Below are 18,378 nucleotides of genomic sequence, written 5' to 3'. Positions count from 1 at the left end.
TACCTGCATATACCCACACTCCTGGCCTGGCAGCTGCTGTACAGTTTGTGTTTAGAGTTTTTTTGCTTTAGAACAGCAATTATTTCCAGAATTTGACAGGTGCAAAGCTAAAAAAAAAGCCTTTGTTTCTCCTGGTCTGTAGATAGTTAACCCCCACTGTTTAAACTTTAACTTGTGAAAGATGAGACAGATTTTTCTTTCATTGTTCAAGCTCAGTGAGCCTTCCACAGTGACATGCAACTGAAGCAGAAAATGCCCAAAACATATTAAACGTCGTCCTTACAACTACGGAGGTAAGTGTATCAAGTAGTGGTTATTTTTTCTGATTAAATTTAAGCCATTACCATCATCTCCATTTGCAAAGTGGCAGTGATGAATGTCTGGGGGTGTTTCTCAATTTCATCCTTAAAAATAATGTGATGGTTTCAAAAGTTCAAGGAACACCCAGAATCCACTGCACTTTCTTTAACCATTTTATAATCTTCAAGGACCAAAAAAACTAGCTTTACAGACATACTTCAAGCCACTGTGGCTATAGCTGTTCCTGAGCAATATCAGTTGGCCAGCCTATTCATTAGTTATAATGAAACATCATTTTAAAATGCCATTTGTAGAGCTTTAACTATTCCACTCAGTTATGAAACTGCCCCAGAAGGCACAGAGTTATTTCCTCAAGAAACCATTAACATTTGGTAAACAAAGTGTATCTGTTAATTACACTTCCATCTGCAAGAACACATACAATTCCCACTATCTCCCTCCACCACCTGTCAAACCTTTGGGTTCACAGGTCACTGGGGTGTGGATGCAGAGCAGGAGAGGCCAGAGAGGCTTTGACATCTCCGCACCTCTTGGCCTTCTTCCGTACAAAAATATAATTATTCTATTATTGGTCATTTAAAAACAATTTTAGGATTACCAAACTCAAATAAAGTACTACTCAGCAGCTGTATTTTTCAGATTGCTTACAAACAGTTGGCCAATACTTTCTTTTTCAGCTCAAAACCCCTCCCTCCAGTAGACCATAATTTCAAGAGTATCTAATTAGTTCTGGAAACTCCAGGATGAAATCCTAACTCTCAGAACTGTGAAACCACAGTTCTCTTTCAAGACTAAGACTGAAGGCCCAGTAGAGGCTGACTGCACTAAGTACAGCCAGGTAAGACAGCTTTCCCTCCAAACACAACTGCAGGATTCAGCAGGCTGCATCTCAACCATGCAATCAGCAAGCAGTGAGCCTCTGCTGCCTCTGCTTCCAGGGATTCCAAACTGTTCAAGCAATAGCTGAACTGCACTGCACCAGCACAGCATAGAGGTGAACCAGGGAGCGGTACTGGAGGGAACAGTGACCAGTTTGGTGGCCAGGAAAAGATGATGCGTGGAGCACAGCATTAGGTAACAAATTGCTGTTGGGTTTTTCCCTGACTTAACAAAACAATGCACACAAAACTGTGGGGCAAAACACACTATTTAGGTTGCATAGTCAAAGACTCAAAATGTAAAAATGCCAGAAGTGAGGCTGCTCCCACACACTAATACTTCCTTCTGGAGCACTTGTAACACAATTATTTACACAGGCTCATAAATTTCCCCAGGACTCCCATCTCATCCCATGCTGGATAAGATCGATTTCCACTGTCTGTGTAATGAGGGAAACTGTACTTTCTGAGATCTTTTTAACAGTCATGGCAAACATGATTTAGTGGTTTCCAAAAGGAGAAAACATGGTGTCCTAGTGAAGAGCCCTGATTATCCTCAAAAAAACCCACACCCCCCCAAAAACAGCAACAACAAAACCAGAAACCCACACGCAACCCAGTTTTGAAGGGCATTTCTGCTCCAGAATTCATTTATACTTGTAAATGGTACCTACATTCCTTTTAGAACACACTACCCTGGGTGGAGCCTGTCTGACTTGCACAAGCAGCCTTCACCAAGAGGTGCCAGGCATGGAAGGTCACAGCCGCAGCTTAAGGTTCAGCAGCACAAAACCTCTGGGAGTCACATATCAGGTGACTAAGCTTGGGGATACGTTTGACCCTATTCCCACTTGCTAAGTTGCCAAACACTAAGAAACAAGGAATACCATGAAGCTCTGACCAGAGAGAACAGTGTGAAAATAAATTAAACCATTTGTTTAAAGCACTTGCATATTACAGGGATGGAAAGTAAGAAAAAATTATATGAACATTAAAAATCATGCCCTCTGCAAGAGTTTGCAAGTTTTAAAAATAATTACATACCAGTAAACAGCACCTGAGAATGTGCCATGGAAGCTGCATCACAACAGTGCAAATGGAAGTAACCTTTAGCAAACACCAGCAAGTAATCACCAAATAAGAATTGTCAAGAGGTACAAAAAACAAAGCTGCAGAGCTGTTCTTCATACTGATCTTCATTTCTGAGTGCTTGATTCGGGAAATTCAGTAACACACTTTATAGCTGTATATCTTCAGCTATGAGAAAAAGGAATTGTCACCAATACAGACTTGGAGGCTGCAGAGATAGCTACTGACCAAAGCTTTAGGTCTAAAATTATAAGACAGATTTCTAGTTATGACACCTACAGAGTGACCTCATTCCTTCCCTTTATAGACTTTCATTCCCTTTACTGTGTTTTATAGAAGCCTAAAGAACTGCTTGAAAAAATGGAAGAAAACTGACTACATATTTTTCCTCTGCTAAGTCTGATGTAGGTGCAGGAACACGTCTTAAACCATCAGAAGTATTTTTGTTGAGCCAAGAGCAGGGTAGTTTTCAGCTCAACAAACTCCAGGCAAAAGGGGTGGTGCCACAGTAAAACAGCTCAAGAGTAAAACATAACTACTTTGATTTGGGCTTTTTCTCTCCCCCTAAGTCAATCTGTGTCTAACAAACCAGCCATTCACATTCCTATTTCAATTTTCTTCCCTTGTTTTTCTGTATTTTTACATGCTGAGTTTTATGTTAGCATAGCTCCCCTATGATGTAACAGAAGACATGAAATACAAAGAGAAAAGAATTACTTTGATTAAAATATTTGTCCAGGCTTGATTTTTTTAAACTGATATATATTTAGATATTAGATAATTTACATATTAAACATCTAGTAAAAGTCTACCTCAATGCATTTTATGGGAAGAGTTACAAGGAAGATCACCTGCTCCCAACTAGAAGCATTCGTGGTCACTCATACACACAAAAAAAAGTCTTTTACCAATACATCAAAAGTAAAAACCAGTTCTCATTCTGATATCCATCAAGTTTGAAGACGCTTATCATCAAAGAATGCATGGAAGTTTACAGATTTACCATATTCCACGTAAAGCAAAAACTGTCCTTCTCTAAGCCCACCACACATAAAAAACATACCAAGAAAATTGTGCAATTACTAACAAGACAGAGTAAACAACATGAGATTAGTAAGAAAATCTAAAACTTTCCTAAATAATTGGTACCATAGAAGAAACTATCACAATCTCCTTAGTATTTCTGTTAAAACACATTTGTTTCATGGAGGCCATTTACATAAAATAATTCAGTGTCAGTAAAGAACATTGCAGACAATGGAGACCTGACATTTTTCACATAAATATCTTCCTGGAATCACCTGACATCTTTGGCATAAGATAAACACTGATGAACTCGGGTGCCTCCTTCACCTTCCACAAACCAACAAAAAAAATCTGCTTTTAATTTGACAGGACAGTTTAAGGCTAACTTTGCCCATGTTTCTGAATTACTAAAAGTCACAGGAACTTATGAGTTAAGGAGCAGGTTTAAGTCTGCATCTTTTGAGAAAATTCTACCTTGAGACCAGAAATGGAGTTGTTAAATACATCAGCAATTTACCCTGAAATCACTTTATGTCAGAAAATGAGGTTGTATCAAACATACCAGGCCTCTCTAGAAGTTAATGGTTTGGGTTTTTTTCATAGTCTTGCTTCCAGTCTTTACTAAGGAACATCTGTAAGCTATCTGGGAATCTGGGATTCCTTTTCATAACTGAGCAAACAGGATGGAACAGCTCAGAGCCAGGAAGTTTCGTCAGCAGTTTTCAAGTATTAACATCAAACAGTAGATCAACACAGAGTAACAACTTCAATTCAACATTAGGGCATAGGTGTAGTACTTCCTAGTGGACTTTTGTATACACCTTATAAGTATTCCTTCCCTTGCATATTCTGAATATAGTTTCAATTGAGAGTTAAACAAGGATGCAGATTTCATAATGACTCCCAGGGCAGTAACCCCTAATAAAAAAAATCATGTATCTGTGTATGGGAAAATATTTTGAGTATTAATTTGACCTGCAATTTATGTTTCACACATGACTTCTCTGGAAATTGCCATAACAAAGTGCTAATTGTAACTGCTGACAAAGCTACCCATGTTTCCTACTGCTGTGGCTCTTATCACCCCAATATCTCCTTTTGCAAGGCCACCAGCTAAGTCTGGAAGGCACAGTGGGAAGGTCCTCAGTCTCTTCAGTAGTAACTCCTTAGAGTCAGAGTTAGGCAGATAACTTCCACAGAAAAAAGCTTGCTCTATATCCATAAGGAATTAGAAGCATGACACAACCACTCTGCTTAAGACTGTAATGCCTCAATCTTTCCCAATGATACCACTTTTGATAAAAAAGTAAAATTTTGCTCTCAAAGAGACATATAACAATATCCTTAGATGATATACAGCTAGCACATAACCAGGAACCTTTACAGTGACATATACATACACACAGAGACATATATATATATATATATATATAATTCCATATAAAACCATTTTTAAGTAATATACAAACCTGCAGTGCTTGATGTAGCAGTGTTTATTCTAATTGCAATATTACAAGTACAGAAGAACTTGGGGATTGGTACTAGGTGATCTTGAAGGTCCCTTCCAACCCAGGCCATTCATGATTCATTCTAAGAAGGGGGTGGTTGGTTTGTTGTTTGGGTTTGCTGGGCCTGGTTTATTTGGGTTTGGGGTTTTTTTGGGTTCTCCACCCCACAACTGCCAAACACTGTATTTCTCTGCAGACAACTATGGACATTATGAATGCACAGATCAGCACAACCAGCCCGTGCTTATGTGCAGAGAGGAGTAAAGCAACAAATACAGTCTACTTAAATTACATGAGGAACTACTATTTTTTGCATACACAATAGCAACAAGGAAGTTGGATAACCTACAACAGTAAAGAGGGACTATTTGAGTTAGCTACTGCTTGGCTATGGGGGACTGCTCAGAACACAACCGACTCTGATAAGGAAAACAGACAAGAGACCTTAGGAATTACTGATCCTACATACTTGTATGTTCCAGTAGTACTTACTTCTCAACCTGCATAGATGCTAATATCCCTGAACAAAATAATTCAACATAAGTATATCAGATACCAAAAACTATAAACAAACATTTTTGGCTTAAGTTAATTTAAAAAAATATTTAAATAGTTTCAGGAATTTAATTAAAGCAGTTTGTTTAAACACACTAGAGAAAGCAATGATCCTATGCTATTTTTGAGTATTTTCTTGTTCTCCATCTATGACACAAACTCCTTACAATCCAGATTTAACCTAAGCCTTCCTAATACCCGGGTTCATCTTGTAAAGCCTTGGGATTCCTAGGAGACCAAGTACCAGAAACAGGGTTAAGGTATTGAATAAGGCATATCTGCCTTTGAACTACCTATGTTCTCAGCTCTCCTTTCAATCTTAAGGACAGGTTGTACAGTATGACAGAGAGCAATGGCCTTGTAGAACAGCTCAGTAAGGAGAAGTGCAGAGCTGTTCATCTGTGGGCATGGAGAGCTGTTCTAACTGAAGATGACTGCTTTATTTCCATACCTGTCTCAGAGTTCTTGGACAGTTAACAGAGATATACAAATACAAGCACAATAATTTTTACTGCTGGTGTAACTCAAGTTCACCAACCCCAGCCAATAATATATCTTTTTCCTCCCCTCATCTGCAGAGATATCCTGGAAAATAGCCCTACTTGTTTGCATACAGCTATGAAACAGTGAGACTTTTTCCAAAATATGATCACTTTCCCCAGATCTTTCATTGGGTTTTGTTGCACTACAGCACTGTGCCATTAATTCCTACGTGAGATCCAGTGTATTAGTCAAAGATGAAGTGAAATCACTTATCTAATAAGAGGTTCTGCAAATAGCCTCAACTTGGATTTTAGGTTCCAATTCAGAGTCTTCCCTGTCTCTTAAAAGCAAATACCAAGAGACACATGCTACAACTCTAACAAATCAGTAATAGCTACTAGCCATGCTCACCTTTCGTATGCATTCACATAGCAATATATATTTTTCCTCAGAAATGCAAACTGAACCCCTGTGCAGTTGAATAAATGATGGTTGGGCTAATGGTTCAGTGTGTCCACATCACTGTATAGATAATTGTCTTTATAAAAAAATAAAGCCAACCAAAGGAAAAACAACACCACAATCCAAATTTACTGTGGGTCAGTAACAAAACCTCTCATTGTGCAACTTCAGATCTCAATGCTAAGAAAAGGATAATCCTGTTAATGTTCTCATTATCATTCAAGTCAAAGTAAGAAAAAATATTCTTACTGAAAAGATTTGCCTCTTCCTATTACAAACATATAAAAATTAGAAACCAAGGAGAAAAGCATTACCAGTCAGCACTGAAGAAGTAAAAAAACCCCTCAAACAGTGATCTAATGATTTCCTAACTCTATTTCAAACCTAAAATCCTCAGTACAGTAGGCAAAGAGCACCAAGGCTGTAAACAGGCACTTGTCCCTGTCAGAAAAGACAAAGGTGGGAAAGGAACACATAGCATCACCACAATTAAAGCTACTTGAAGCATATTTTGAGAAGACAAAAATCAAGCTGCTCCCTCTCTCCATCCTGCTACCTGCCATCTGCCCACGAGGCCACAAAGCAAAGCCACATCTTTGGCATGGGGTGACGCTGGTAGCAGCTGCATCACCACACCAGCTCCAGCAGGGAGCAGGGGAAAGAGAAAGAAATGGGGCAACCCTGTGTTCTCTTTGCATGGAAATATTGCACCAAGCAGTGATTCCCAGCTGGAAACCTCGTTATGTAAGCAATATCATTTAGGATCTTAGAGGAAGTCAGTTACAGCCCATTCTCCTCAATCCAAACATACTCCCTGACCATTTTCTTAGAATATGACAATGTCATCTTAGCAAGTGGTTTCTGAGCAACAGCCACAAGAAATTCAAGATCAGCTCACTGCATCTCAACCACAGCACCAGTAAAGAATCACAACAACAGAGTGCGCAATAGCTGGCTTATTCTCACTAAATGTCCTCCCTACAATAATTGTAATATGTTAAGTAGTATTTCACAATAGCTTAACATAAAAATTTTGCAACAAGCATGCTTAACTGGTGTCATTTGTGAAATACAAATGGAAACCACAAAACCAAGAGCATGCACTGCTTGATGTAAAAACTGTGAACTGTTGACTTAAAAAACATGTTGCTCAAGAGATATTTTAACATTGCATTACACCATTAACACTGAAAACTAATGTATTTCAAGTACTAAGCAAATAATCCCTTTCCTGATGAGAGGAAGCCAGGAGGGATTTTGGGGTGCTGCAGGATGAAATACTGAACTTCAGCCACCAATGTGCTCTTGCAGCCCAGAAAGCCAATTGTGTCCTGGGCTGCATCCAAAGCAGCATGGGCAGCAGGATGAGGGATTGGATTCTGGCCCTCTGCTCTGCTGTGGTGACACCTCAGCTGCAGTGCTGCATCCAGCTCCGGGGTTCCACCACAGGAAGGACATGGACCTGCTGGAGCGAGTTCAGAGGGGGCAACAAAGATGACCAGAGGTCTGGAGCACCTCTCCTATGAAGAAAGGCTGAGAGAGTTGGGCTTGTTCAGCCTGGAGGGAAGAAGGCTCCAAGGAGGACTTTCAGTACATAACAGGGGCTTATAGGAAAGATGGAGACAGACTCTGTAATAAGACCTCTTGAGATAGGACACAGGGTAATGGTTTTAAACTAAAGAGGTTGTTTGGAGAGGTGGTGGATGATCCATCCCTGGAAACATTCAAGACCAGGCTGAACAGGATTCTGATCTAGTTTAAGAGGTTCCTGTTCATTGCAGGAGGTCAGATGAGGTAACCTCTAAAGGTCCCTTCCAATTCAGACCATTCTGTGATTCTGTGATAGTGAATTGGACAAAGTTACCACATCCTGAAGTTCCAGGTTTACCATACATTGAATTTATATCAGTTCAGGACTAAATTAGAAGCAACTCTGCTGAGCCATAGCGGAAAGGCTCTTGCGCAAAGCCTGTGCAAAAACACATTTGACCTGTTTTCTATAATGCTTGAGTATATACGTGTCACATCCATGTATACATAAACAGTCAAATTCACAGGTTATAAATGCAATTACAAGCTATAGGACCAAAAGAGGCCACATAAATTTTGCATGCATAAATACAAAAGAAGCATAACTTCCACTTCTCAGGTAAAAGTTCATCCATTCCAAAAATACTTCCATTTTTGGTCTTTCCCTTTGAACAGCTTAAATGTCTTTGCTGGTTCATATAACTAAGCTAGCCAATGTGTCCAGTACTGGCCAAACAAGAGAGCTCCTCCTAATAGAAAGAAAAACAATATGAAAAGAAGAAATACCTGAAAGAACTATCTCAGTTCAGTTATTACATATTAAAAAGGCAGTATCTAAAGCTAAGAGCAACCTGAAGTAAAATCCCATTTCCTGCAGCTTTCCTTGCATAAGAAGTTTGATAATCTGAATTCAGGATTCAATTAAACATGGTATTCTTTTCTGAAAGGATGTGAAAGAAAATTCTCCATTGTATTTAGGATGCATCCACGGTTACATCTTTTCTATCTCTAAACAACATTTTTCATTCATTTTCATTTTTTGGAGTTGCAGGTATCAATTTGACAGCTCCACAAAGTAAATGTTCCTATTTAATGACTGGTATAAGGAAAAGCATACAAACTAGACATCTATTGTGGAAATGGGCTACATTAAAAAAGCACAGGGAGAGACAAAATAAAAACTGCAGGCATATGAAGTATTCAGGGGAAAAAAAAAAAAATCCATGCTACCCAATTGAATTGAGGTAATCACAGATTCCTTCTACAATGACTTTTGCTATATTTTAGACAATTTTATTTAACATTGTACTTCTGTAAAAAAAGAGCCTTTGCCTCTTCACTACTGAGTTTCCCTTGAGGTTATGCTAATAAAATAAAATAGACCCAAGCAAAACAATAGTTTTTTTCCTACTTGGAGTAAACATATAAAATTTCTTGGTGAGTATTTGTGTTATGTTGGTAGCTGGAGGCACCAACAAGCATCAGTTTCCATTGTGCTTGGAGCTGTAAAACCAATACATGAAAAAAGTTGATTATTTATCCTTTTAAAAGTAGTTACCAGACATTATCTCTTAGGAAAGTTTCAAATTCAAACACATACTTGGAATGAAACAATTCCGTTGTCAACTGTGTCTTGGCGTTGGCCTGTGTTTCTGCCTTTTTTTTTTTTTTATTGAAAGGTAAAAAGAAAATTTTACAAGTAAAGAAAAAAATCTGGATAAAAAGTTAAATTCAAAAGGAAGAGTTGTCTATGCTCATGTCCCTCCCAGGAGTGATGCACCAAGGGTCACATCAGCAGCTGAGGTGTACAATGCCAAACATGAACTGCTGTACTGCATTGGTAGTATCCCAATGTGCCTTGACTAGATATGCCACAATAAAACTTCAATATACCATCAATCCTTGCAGATGCCTGTTAAACAGACACAAGAATTACAATGGAACTCAGTGTAAAAAACAAGAGCTTTGTTGAATACAGACAAAAGAGAAAAATCACCAACACTATTTTTGTTCTTTGTGGATTAGCATCTAACAACCACGAGAAAAATGCTTTCAGAAGTATGAGAAAAAATGCTTTTGACTCTCAAGCTCACCTGAACAAGCAAGCATTCTCTGTTTTAGGACAAACACACATAAAGTATTAGTAGATAATCTTTTGAATCAAAAACAAATGAAATCATACTTGTCACTAAGGACAAGTTTAGATCATGTTGATTTTTGTATTAGTCCTGCAACAGCAAGTTTCTGCATGTTTTCCTCTGCTCCCTCCCTAGGAAAAGTCAGGCCTGCTAGGACAACAGCCAACATGGAGCTAATTAGATAAATAGTCAAAGCTACCAACCACCTGTTTCCAGCACTCAAAGCATTAACCTTTTCTGCTCAATTCATCTGTCTGAGATGGCAAAACAAAACATCTGGTAAGATAGGGGGACACATAACATGCAAAACACTGATTCTGTAAAGCTCACGTAACCCAACCAAAAACCAGCTAACAATTTGTATTACTGAATCACCCTTCCATCATTCTACTGTATTTCAGACATTCTGGTCTACTAGCTAAAAGCTCAAAGGAGCAAGGGGAGGACAGAAAACAAACAAAACCAATAAAATATTCCATTCTTTTTCACCTCTTATGACTGTACTTTCTGTATGCAGGCAAACCAAACCAAGCAGAGCTCTGTCCTCATCCTGTGCCACATTATTTCAATAGGCATCAATTAATACTACATCCTTTCTCAGTAATGCTATTGCTTATTTGAGGCAAATCAATCTCTTAGTATCTCCTGCACTTTTTAGTGCTGGAGCAAGTAATTTGGTTACCTCTCAGTACGAGAAAAGAACAAGAAATTCCCCAACAGATGGGAGGCGAATGTTACATGGCAGAAGCAGCAAGGATTCCTACTGCACATCCCCAAATTAATTGCAACACAAAGTTCAGTTTCAGTAGTCTACTACTGGGCACAGTCTGCTTGGATAAGTCATAAATATTGTTCCAAGGACAAGAAAATATACACAGCCTACTGTTTGAAGTAATAAGAAAACACACTACAATGTCTCAGACTGCTGCTGTGTCCAGCAGTTGTCTGCTATCTCACCACTGTTTGAATCACAAGCTCCTCAGGAATTGTCACCAGCTCTTTGCTTTGGCAAACTCCATAGGGGCATTTTCCACCTGAAGGCATGCTGACTTACAAACTGTTAATATCCTGATTCCATTTACATTCCTTAAATTCACGTACACAGTGATGGATTTTATTCTTTTGCACACCACAACCCAAATTAGACTTTTAAAGTCTTTATTTAGTAGCCTATTTTTTGAACAGCAAACAGAAAATCCTCCAATACAGTGAGGGCAAACTAGAGGTTAAGGTACTAATCTGAAGTGTAAGCTAAATCAAGGAAGGAACTTGGTCATGAGAAATCATTGTCCCCATCCTGTTAAAAGAGGCAAGACATTTCAAATAGATTTCACCACGTTTTTAATGCGCATGCCTATAATAGGAAACCAAGCACAGTGTGCTCAAATGTCTCCAATCCCTCAAAAAATCTCTTCTTTAAAGCCCCTGATTAAGCAATAAAACAAACCTGAAACTTCTAGCCCAAAACAGTGCCTCCATCTTCCTGACAGTTTCTACTGTATCTGTCGCTGGTCTGGGCAAAGAGGAGGTCACCAGCACCAAGAGCCCAAGAGAACACCCCATCCCCAAGGCAAGCATATGGCAAAACAGCATGAGAAACACTAGGAAAGCCCAGATTTACTTTTGCTAATTTTATTAAGTCTGTCTGAAGAGGTTTCCTAAAATTATGCGTTTTGACCAAGTCTGAGAGGAGAGGGAAGACCTCTTTTGTTTTTTAACTAAAGATAACATCAGCAATGCAGTCTGAAGAGAAGTGTATATCCTTTTCAGTGTTCTTCATTTTCTTAAAACAGGCTTCAGATGGTCACACATGCCTGCAAGTTCTTGTTCTAAAATGCTGAAAAAAGACCAAGGGACAGGACCCAAGGCAATGGTATGAAGATGTGTCAGGAGAGGTTAGGATGGATAGTAAACCTTAGGAAAAGGTTCTTCACCCAAAGGGTGGCTGGGCACTGGAACAGGCTCCCCAGGAAGTGGTCACAGCACTAAGCCTGACAGGGTTCAAGAAACATTTGGACAAAGCTCTCAGGCGTATGGTGTGACTCTTGGCATGTCCTGTGCAGGGCCAGGACTTGATGATACTTATGGGTCCACTCCACCTCTGGATATTCTACAATTTTATGATACCTGTGTCCCCATTTTGGTTGACAAGGAGAAAGGTAAAAGCATTATTCCATGAACTACCAGGAGAGCTATATTTTTTAAATCAGAAGTCTTCCTTATTTACCCATATCAGTGAAGTGTAACGGTTGATCGCATTTGTTTGCAAAGGAAAGTGTATCTTGTATGTTTAGCAATGAACTTAACTGATTTTTCAATGTCTGCAAACACTGCCTGTGAAGCACCAGTGCTCCTGGAGCCTACATAGCTGGGGACCTGTACCTCATCAAAGAGTTAAAATACAGATACATGAAGTCATGAAATATAAGAGTTGGTCTCTCATGTCCTGGGCATATTTTCTCCTCTAAAACTGCCATCAAATGTACACTTGTCCCTAATGATCGGGCTCAAGACATATAGAGTATCTAAAAGCTAATTAGCCCTCTAAACCATCTGAGGCATTAATCAGCACTGCACTAACATCTCAAAGCATCAATATCATGGAGAACTTCAAGGAGTCCAAATAGTGTTCCTATCAGAATAGAAAAGATTCCTAGAATCACTTTGAGAGGATGATTTTAACAGCTTCTGTTCTTGTATTTTTTAAAAAACCTTTTAAAATTTTACACTAAAGTACACACAAGTTTATAATCCAGGCTTTTGCAAATCTCTGCAAAATGTGGTCATGTAACACATGCAATCACAAGCAATCCATAATCCTTTTATCTTCTAAATACTATGCAATGGAAAGCACTCAGTTCTATATGGTGTGATTTTTCTCTGCGTTTTATAGCATCACGTCAACCAGCTTTTAACATTCTTTTTTACAGCAGAGATGAATGTAAGCAAAAGAACACACCCCAATGCAGCTAAAAAACTTCCACTAACAAACATCATTTAATTCACAGAATTCTTCACCAACATCTATGTCTTCCATAAGCTTAAGACACTTAAAGCATGGATGACAATATTCAGTAAGTGTAAAAAAAAAAAAAAAATACTTACTAGATTGGTAAGGTTTTAAATAAAGACTTCAGTTTAATAACATTTTTGTCCTATAAAAATCCTATAAAATCCTTCTGCAGCATTTGGAAGCCATAGAGCATTTGAAGTCAGCTGTGCTCCTTGGTAAAGCTTGACCCAATATATAACTGTGAAACTGGTATTGATTAAGCTAAGAAACGTTAACTAGTAGAACGAACATTGAAAAAAAAAAATCATTGTTTTGTAATATGGTTCAGCACAGCCGTACCAAAAAAAATCTCTCAAGTGCTTAACTAGAAAACCTTTCTGGAAATTTTCACCAGGAAAACCCAGAAGTTTAAAAAAATTAATCTAGTGAACATAAGAGAAATATTCAGTGTTTTCAACCAATTAATTTGTACACATTACATCAAAGATTAGAGAACTTCCTAAAAAATATTATTTCTTTACAAAACAGAATGAGCTCCAAACCTCATTTTTAAATTAATTTTGGTTAATGGTTTTGGTTAATAGATCTCTTACATCTGTAAACATGTAAATGTCGTGCCTGAATCTATTCCAATCAAGATTTTGATGACGCCACTTCAGCAGTAACCTAAGCTCCTCAGCTTGTGCTTAAAAAAGAATTGTGATTTTAAATTCTAGCTAATTGATTTACAGCCTCCACTCAAAACTAAGTAACTCCTATTGTCTGGGGAAGGAGTTCCTCTCACTGTGCATATGGCATAAATCTTGAATACAAGCACTTCATCAATCTGTAAGTGCGTGAGCCTTTCATCCTGGCAAAAGGCAAGGTCTTCACCAACATTATCTAGACAGTTTAGAGAGTCTGAGCGAAGAGTATTATTGGCAACAGTCTTAAGGGAAAAAGAAATCCAGCGTCAAACTTCCTCCCACCCAATGAAGTTTGTAGTACAGTCATTTTTACTTCAGAGAATTCAGGCCTTCCTCAGATTTCTTCAATCCAAGTGGAAAACAGCAGTACCCTACCTACAATTCTCAGTACTGTCCTGTTAGCCTTAAGTACTCTGACACAAACACCAAAAGTCACGGCAACGCACCATTTCTGTAAAATGGAACAAACAGCCAGGCTATGACACTCAGCTCAGAAACTTACACCTGGTGGAAATGATCTCCTTAAGCTAACGGGATGTATAAAATAAAGAGCTTTGAAATACTTATGTTTCCTCTCCTGGAAGTACATCACAGCTTAGATTTTATTGCAAACAACGGTGTAAACAATTCTAAATCACAGTCTACTTCTACACTGGAAATGTATTACAAACAGCAAAAGGATTAATGCTGTGTTAAAGACAGTGATAACCCTGCATAGTGTGCAATTTTTCATTTTGCTCAACTTGCAAAATGTATCATATAAATTACATTCATAAATGTTGGGGGGGAAAAAAAGAAACCCTCTTCGAGGCTTATTTTCATTTGCAAAGATTTCAAGCAGCAGAAAATTATTCTTATCGCTGAATAAGCTTTTGTATTTCTTAAAGAATAACCTCCTTCTGAACTTAACATCAACACAATTGTATTTGCTGAACAGAAATACTGTAGCATCCAAAGGCAGTCATTCCTTTTACTCTTCAATTTAATCCACTGAGAGCTTTAAACAACTTGCATGGTCTAAAATCACAGTCCTCTTAAACTAACATTTCCAGAGATTCTATGGTTTTTGATGCTCCTTCTAGCATGAAAGTGAGATCCCACACACAGTGTTTATCCATGAATTGGTGAAAACTGAAGCAAGGACAGAAGTGGAAGCCACATGGTGCTACTTCAGTGCTAAAAGCTCTCACATCTCTGTCACAGTTCATAGCTATCAAAATGAAAAGGGCTGAACACACACTGGAGCATGCCTTAAAGTGAATGCAGCAACAAATACATCAGAGAATGCGTGTCAATGCTACATGTTAATTATACATAGTAACAAAGATGATTATTTATAGTGGTCAGACTTATTTTATACAATGAGACAAGCCATGAACCCCTCAACAGCATAATCACATTTTTCCTCCCAGACAACATCATTCTGGCTGTTTTAATAAGAGAGACACCAAATTCCTATCCATAACACTTCAACCAGCAGGAGAACTCCTTAAGGAAAAGCCAAAGTTCCCCAAACACATGAGTAACTTATACCAGCTTATATTCCGGAAAGAATCAAGCCAGAGAAAAGACTGCTAGCTAGAAACACTCAAGAGTCTCTGAATCTTCAGAGGTCATCAGGAAAACTGGGTTACATATCTGAGATTAACAGTCAAGAAAAGAGTATCAGAGCACACACAAATTAATGGAGCATGAAACTGAAGAGTAAAATAACTTTATTTTAAAGGAAGCAAGCTCCTCTAGCACACATTCTTGGGCTTAATTCTCTTCATCAAACAGTCTTACCAGATTTATTGTGGTTTAAACAAGTTAAGGTTAGTAACTTACTTCTTGTATGTTTACTTTTGATATTACTAACAGCTAAGTTTTAAGAAAGTTACTTTTGACTAAAATAAATGATAGCAGAAAATGTTACCTGATAATCTTCTGCAAATGAGGGAAAAAAAAAATTTAAAAAAAAAAAAAAAAAAAAAAACCACAAACAATAAGCAGAGGCACATAAATGAACCACCAAAAAACTACCTAACATCCTCCAAAACAAATAAATAGTGACATCTCCCTGGAAGAACTTTAAGGACATTTTACTTAATTTTTTATTATTTATACCTTTTATAAAACTTATATACATATACAGTTAACTCATCCAAGTTGGTCACGCTGACAGATGATCAGGTACAAAACAAAAATATCATACTGAAACATTACCAGCAAAAAAAAAAAAAAAAAAGTATGTGACAGACTTTTAAATAAATAGATTATTTTTAAAGTATTATTTCATTTTAAATTCTAAGGAAAAATAAAGTCAACTTCAAAAAATGGAATTTTCTAAAAGCTGCTAATTTCCTGGAATGCCCAGCAACTGCTCTACTAAAGCACAAGAGGTAGATCAATCACTAATAAAAACACAAGCCTTAGTAATTATTTTTTTAAACTCCACCCACATAATTATAGTGGGAATTCTTTATTGCTATTGCCTAACTCTACTTAATTCTTACTTTAAGATTATCCAACTGAGAATAAAATCTGCCCAGGAAACTCTCTCAATGCCCGTCCATATGCTAATATCTTTAAACAACTCTTTGCCCTCCATACCATTACTCTGGTTCAACAAGTTCAATTATATTGATACTGAAGAACAGAAGACTATTTCTAAGAGCTATAAGAAAAAAAAAAAAGCATAAAGATTATACTGTCAGTCATCCTGTATCAGCTGCATACACAACTGCAAAAGTTCAGTGTCTGAGAGTGGTTTTGTTCCTTTTTTAGATGAAAATCAGACCAAAAAAGGTTGAACCTACAGGACTTGCTGGGTTCTGGCACATCATTTGGTCCATGGTATTAGTGAGGGATCAGCTTTTCACAGTCATTCTTTAACCAGCACTGTGAACACACTACCACTGGTTTGAATCCGTGCATTTTAAAGTCATATATACAAGCAATGTAGGAACTGTTGCAGAGAATAAATAAATACTTTTCTCACAGAACATGCATAATACTACGCAATGCTTTCAGATTGATTTCATTTTTTTAAGAAGAATTTTGCAGGGCTGAGTATTAATTTTTCTACTCCATGCATGCTTGCTTTAACAACACTACATGCTTATTTTGTTACTCAATTGTGAAAAACAAAGATCTCCATAGTTACCAACAAGCTCCTGTGACAGGATATAATGGCAGTTCATTTTGTATCACCCAAACGTCATGCATTGGGGTTTTGCTGTAACAAATTAAGAACTATTTGGGAGAAGTTGTGCTCTTTAGAGAGACAATGTGTTTCCCCTGTGTTTAATGCACTTTATGAAAAATCAGAAACAAGTACATAAGTTGTCATTCTCCATGGCTGGGAACTGCCAGGATTGAGATTAGAGAATGAATGATGCATGCTACAGGAGAAGAACAAGTATAGGGAGATGTAAGGATAAAAAAGAATAAATAAAGAAAAAAAGAATAAATAAAGAAAAAAAGCATATACAAGTAACAACAGGTTCATGAACAGAGCAGCAACAGAAACATGCTCTTCAAAGAAATATTTTTGGTCATTTGCTTTCAGTTAGGCCCTCTTTCTTAACCAACTCTATTCTCCTGGCTAGGACACACACCATACCACATCATTTCTGGCACAGGATTAGTAAAATAGAAGGATGGCCACAACTGAACTGGAAACTATCTTGTCATCAGCTCTGTTGGCCAACACACACTAACTGCTGGAAGTATTCTGGGAATAGTTTGCTTTTTTTGTTGGGTGATTTTTTGGGGTTTTTTTGGCAACAGAGAAGAAAAGGCATAAGCCATGCCATTTGGGTCACCAAGTGCAACACCAGCAGCCAGGAAGTGAAGCACTCTCAGGGTGGAGGAAATTTTGGCTGTGCCACCTACAGCAGGCAAGTGGCTTCTGTTCAAGGTTACAGCCCTGAGAGTCTGTTAGGAATCCCAACATTGCAAGCAGGTAGCTTATATCCAGCTTATCAGTCCTCTTTTGCTTCCCAAGATCTATGTGTCCTAACCAAAGTGGATTTCAGCAGCCAGTCCATCCCCAGTGCACCACACTAAACAAATGACTGCACAAATAGCCAAATTTGTTTACTAAAGAAAAAAATCTACAAGACACATACCACAGTATTTCTTTATACTGTACAGGTTTTCTAGTTACTGTCATCACATCTTCTGCAGAAACTGGAAGCAAAAGTCACTACCATGTCATTTTGTTTGGCAACAATGGAATGGTACTGAGCAATAAAACACATTCTTCACAAGACTTTTATTGTAATCTAACCAGCTAATCTTTCAAGAAAATGTATAGTGAAATAGCTGGTTTTAAGTTTATTTCAGATACCTTTTTCAAAGAATCACAGAATTGGTAGGGTTGGAAGGAACTTCTGGACATCTTCTTGTCCAGTCCCCCTGGCAAGGCAGGGTAAGCCAGAGCAGGTGACACAGGGACATGACCAGCTGGGTTTGGAATGTCTCCAGAGAGGGAGACTCCACAACCCCACGGGCAGCCTGTTCCAGTGCTCTGACACCCTCAACATAGAGAAGTTAAGGTACTCCTTGTCATTTAATTTATGGCCATTGCTGCACACCACTGAAAAGAAGGTCCCAGTTAGGTCATATTTAAGAAAATGAAAAACAAAGCAACCTAACAATTCACATACTAAAAAAACCACCAAAACCAAAAGCACAGTCAGCTCT

The 18,378-nt window shown here is 38.0% G+C and overlaps 1 protein-coding gene across 2 annotated transcripts in view; it reads right to left on the bottom strand.

The window, feature by feature from the left end:
* The window catches only part of CDKAL1 (CDK5 regulatory subunit associated protein 1 like 1), a 383,001-nt gene that overhangs the window by 296,892 nt on the left and 67,731 nt on the right, over positions 1-18,378 (bottom strand). The gene's annotated exons all lie outside the window — the stretch shown is intronic.

The sequence above is a fragment of the Chamaea fasciata genome, unplaced genomic scaffold (assembly GCF_029207755.1).
Source record: "Chamaea fasciata isolate MVZ Bird 193981 ecotype frontalis unplaced genomic scaffold, bChaFas1.0.hap1 SCAF_1, whole genome shotgun sequence".
Taxonomy (NCBI): Eukaryota; Metazoa; Chordata; class Aves; order Passeriformes; family Sylviidae; genus Chamaea; species Chamaea fasciata.
The sequence above is the reverse complement of the archived record's forward strand: the minus strand, read 5'-3'. Positions and strand labels throughout refer to the sequence as shown.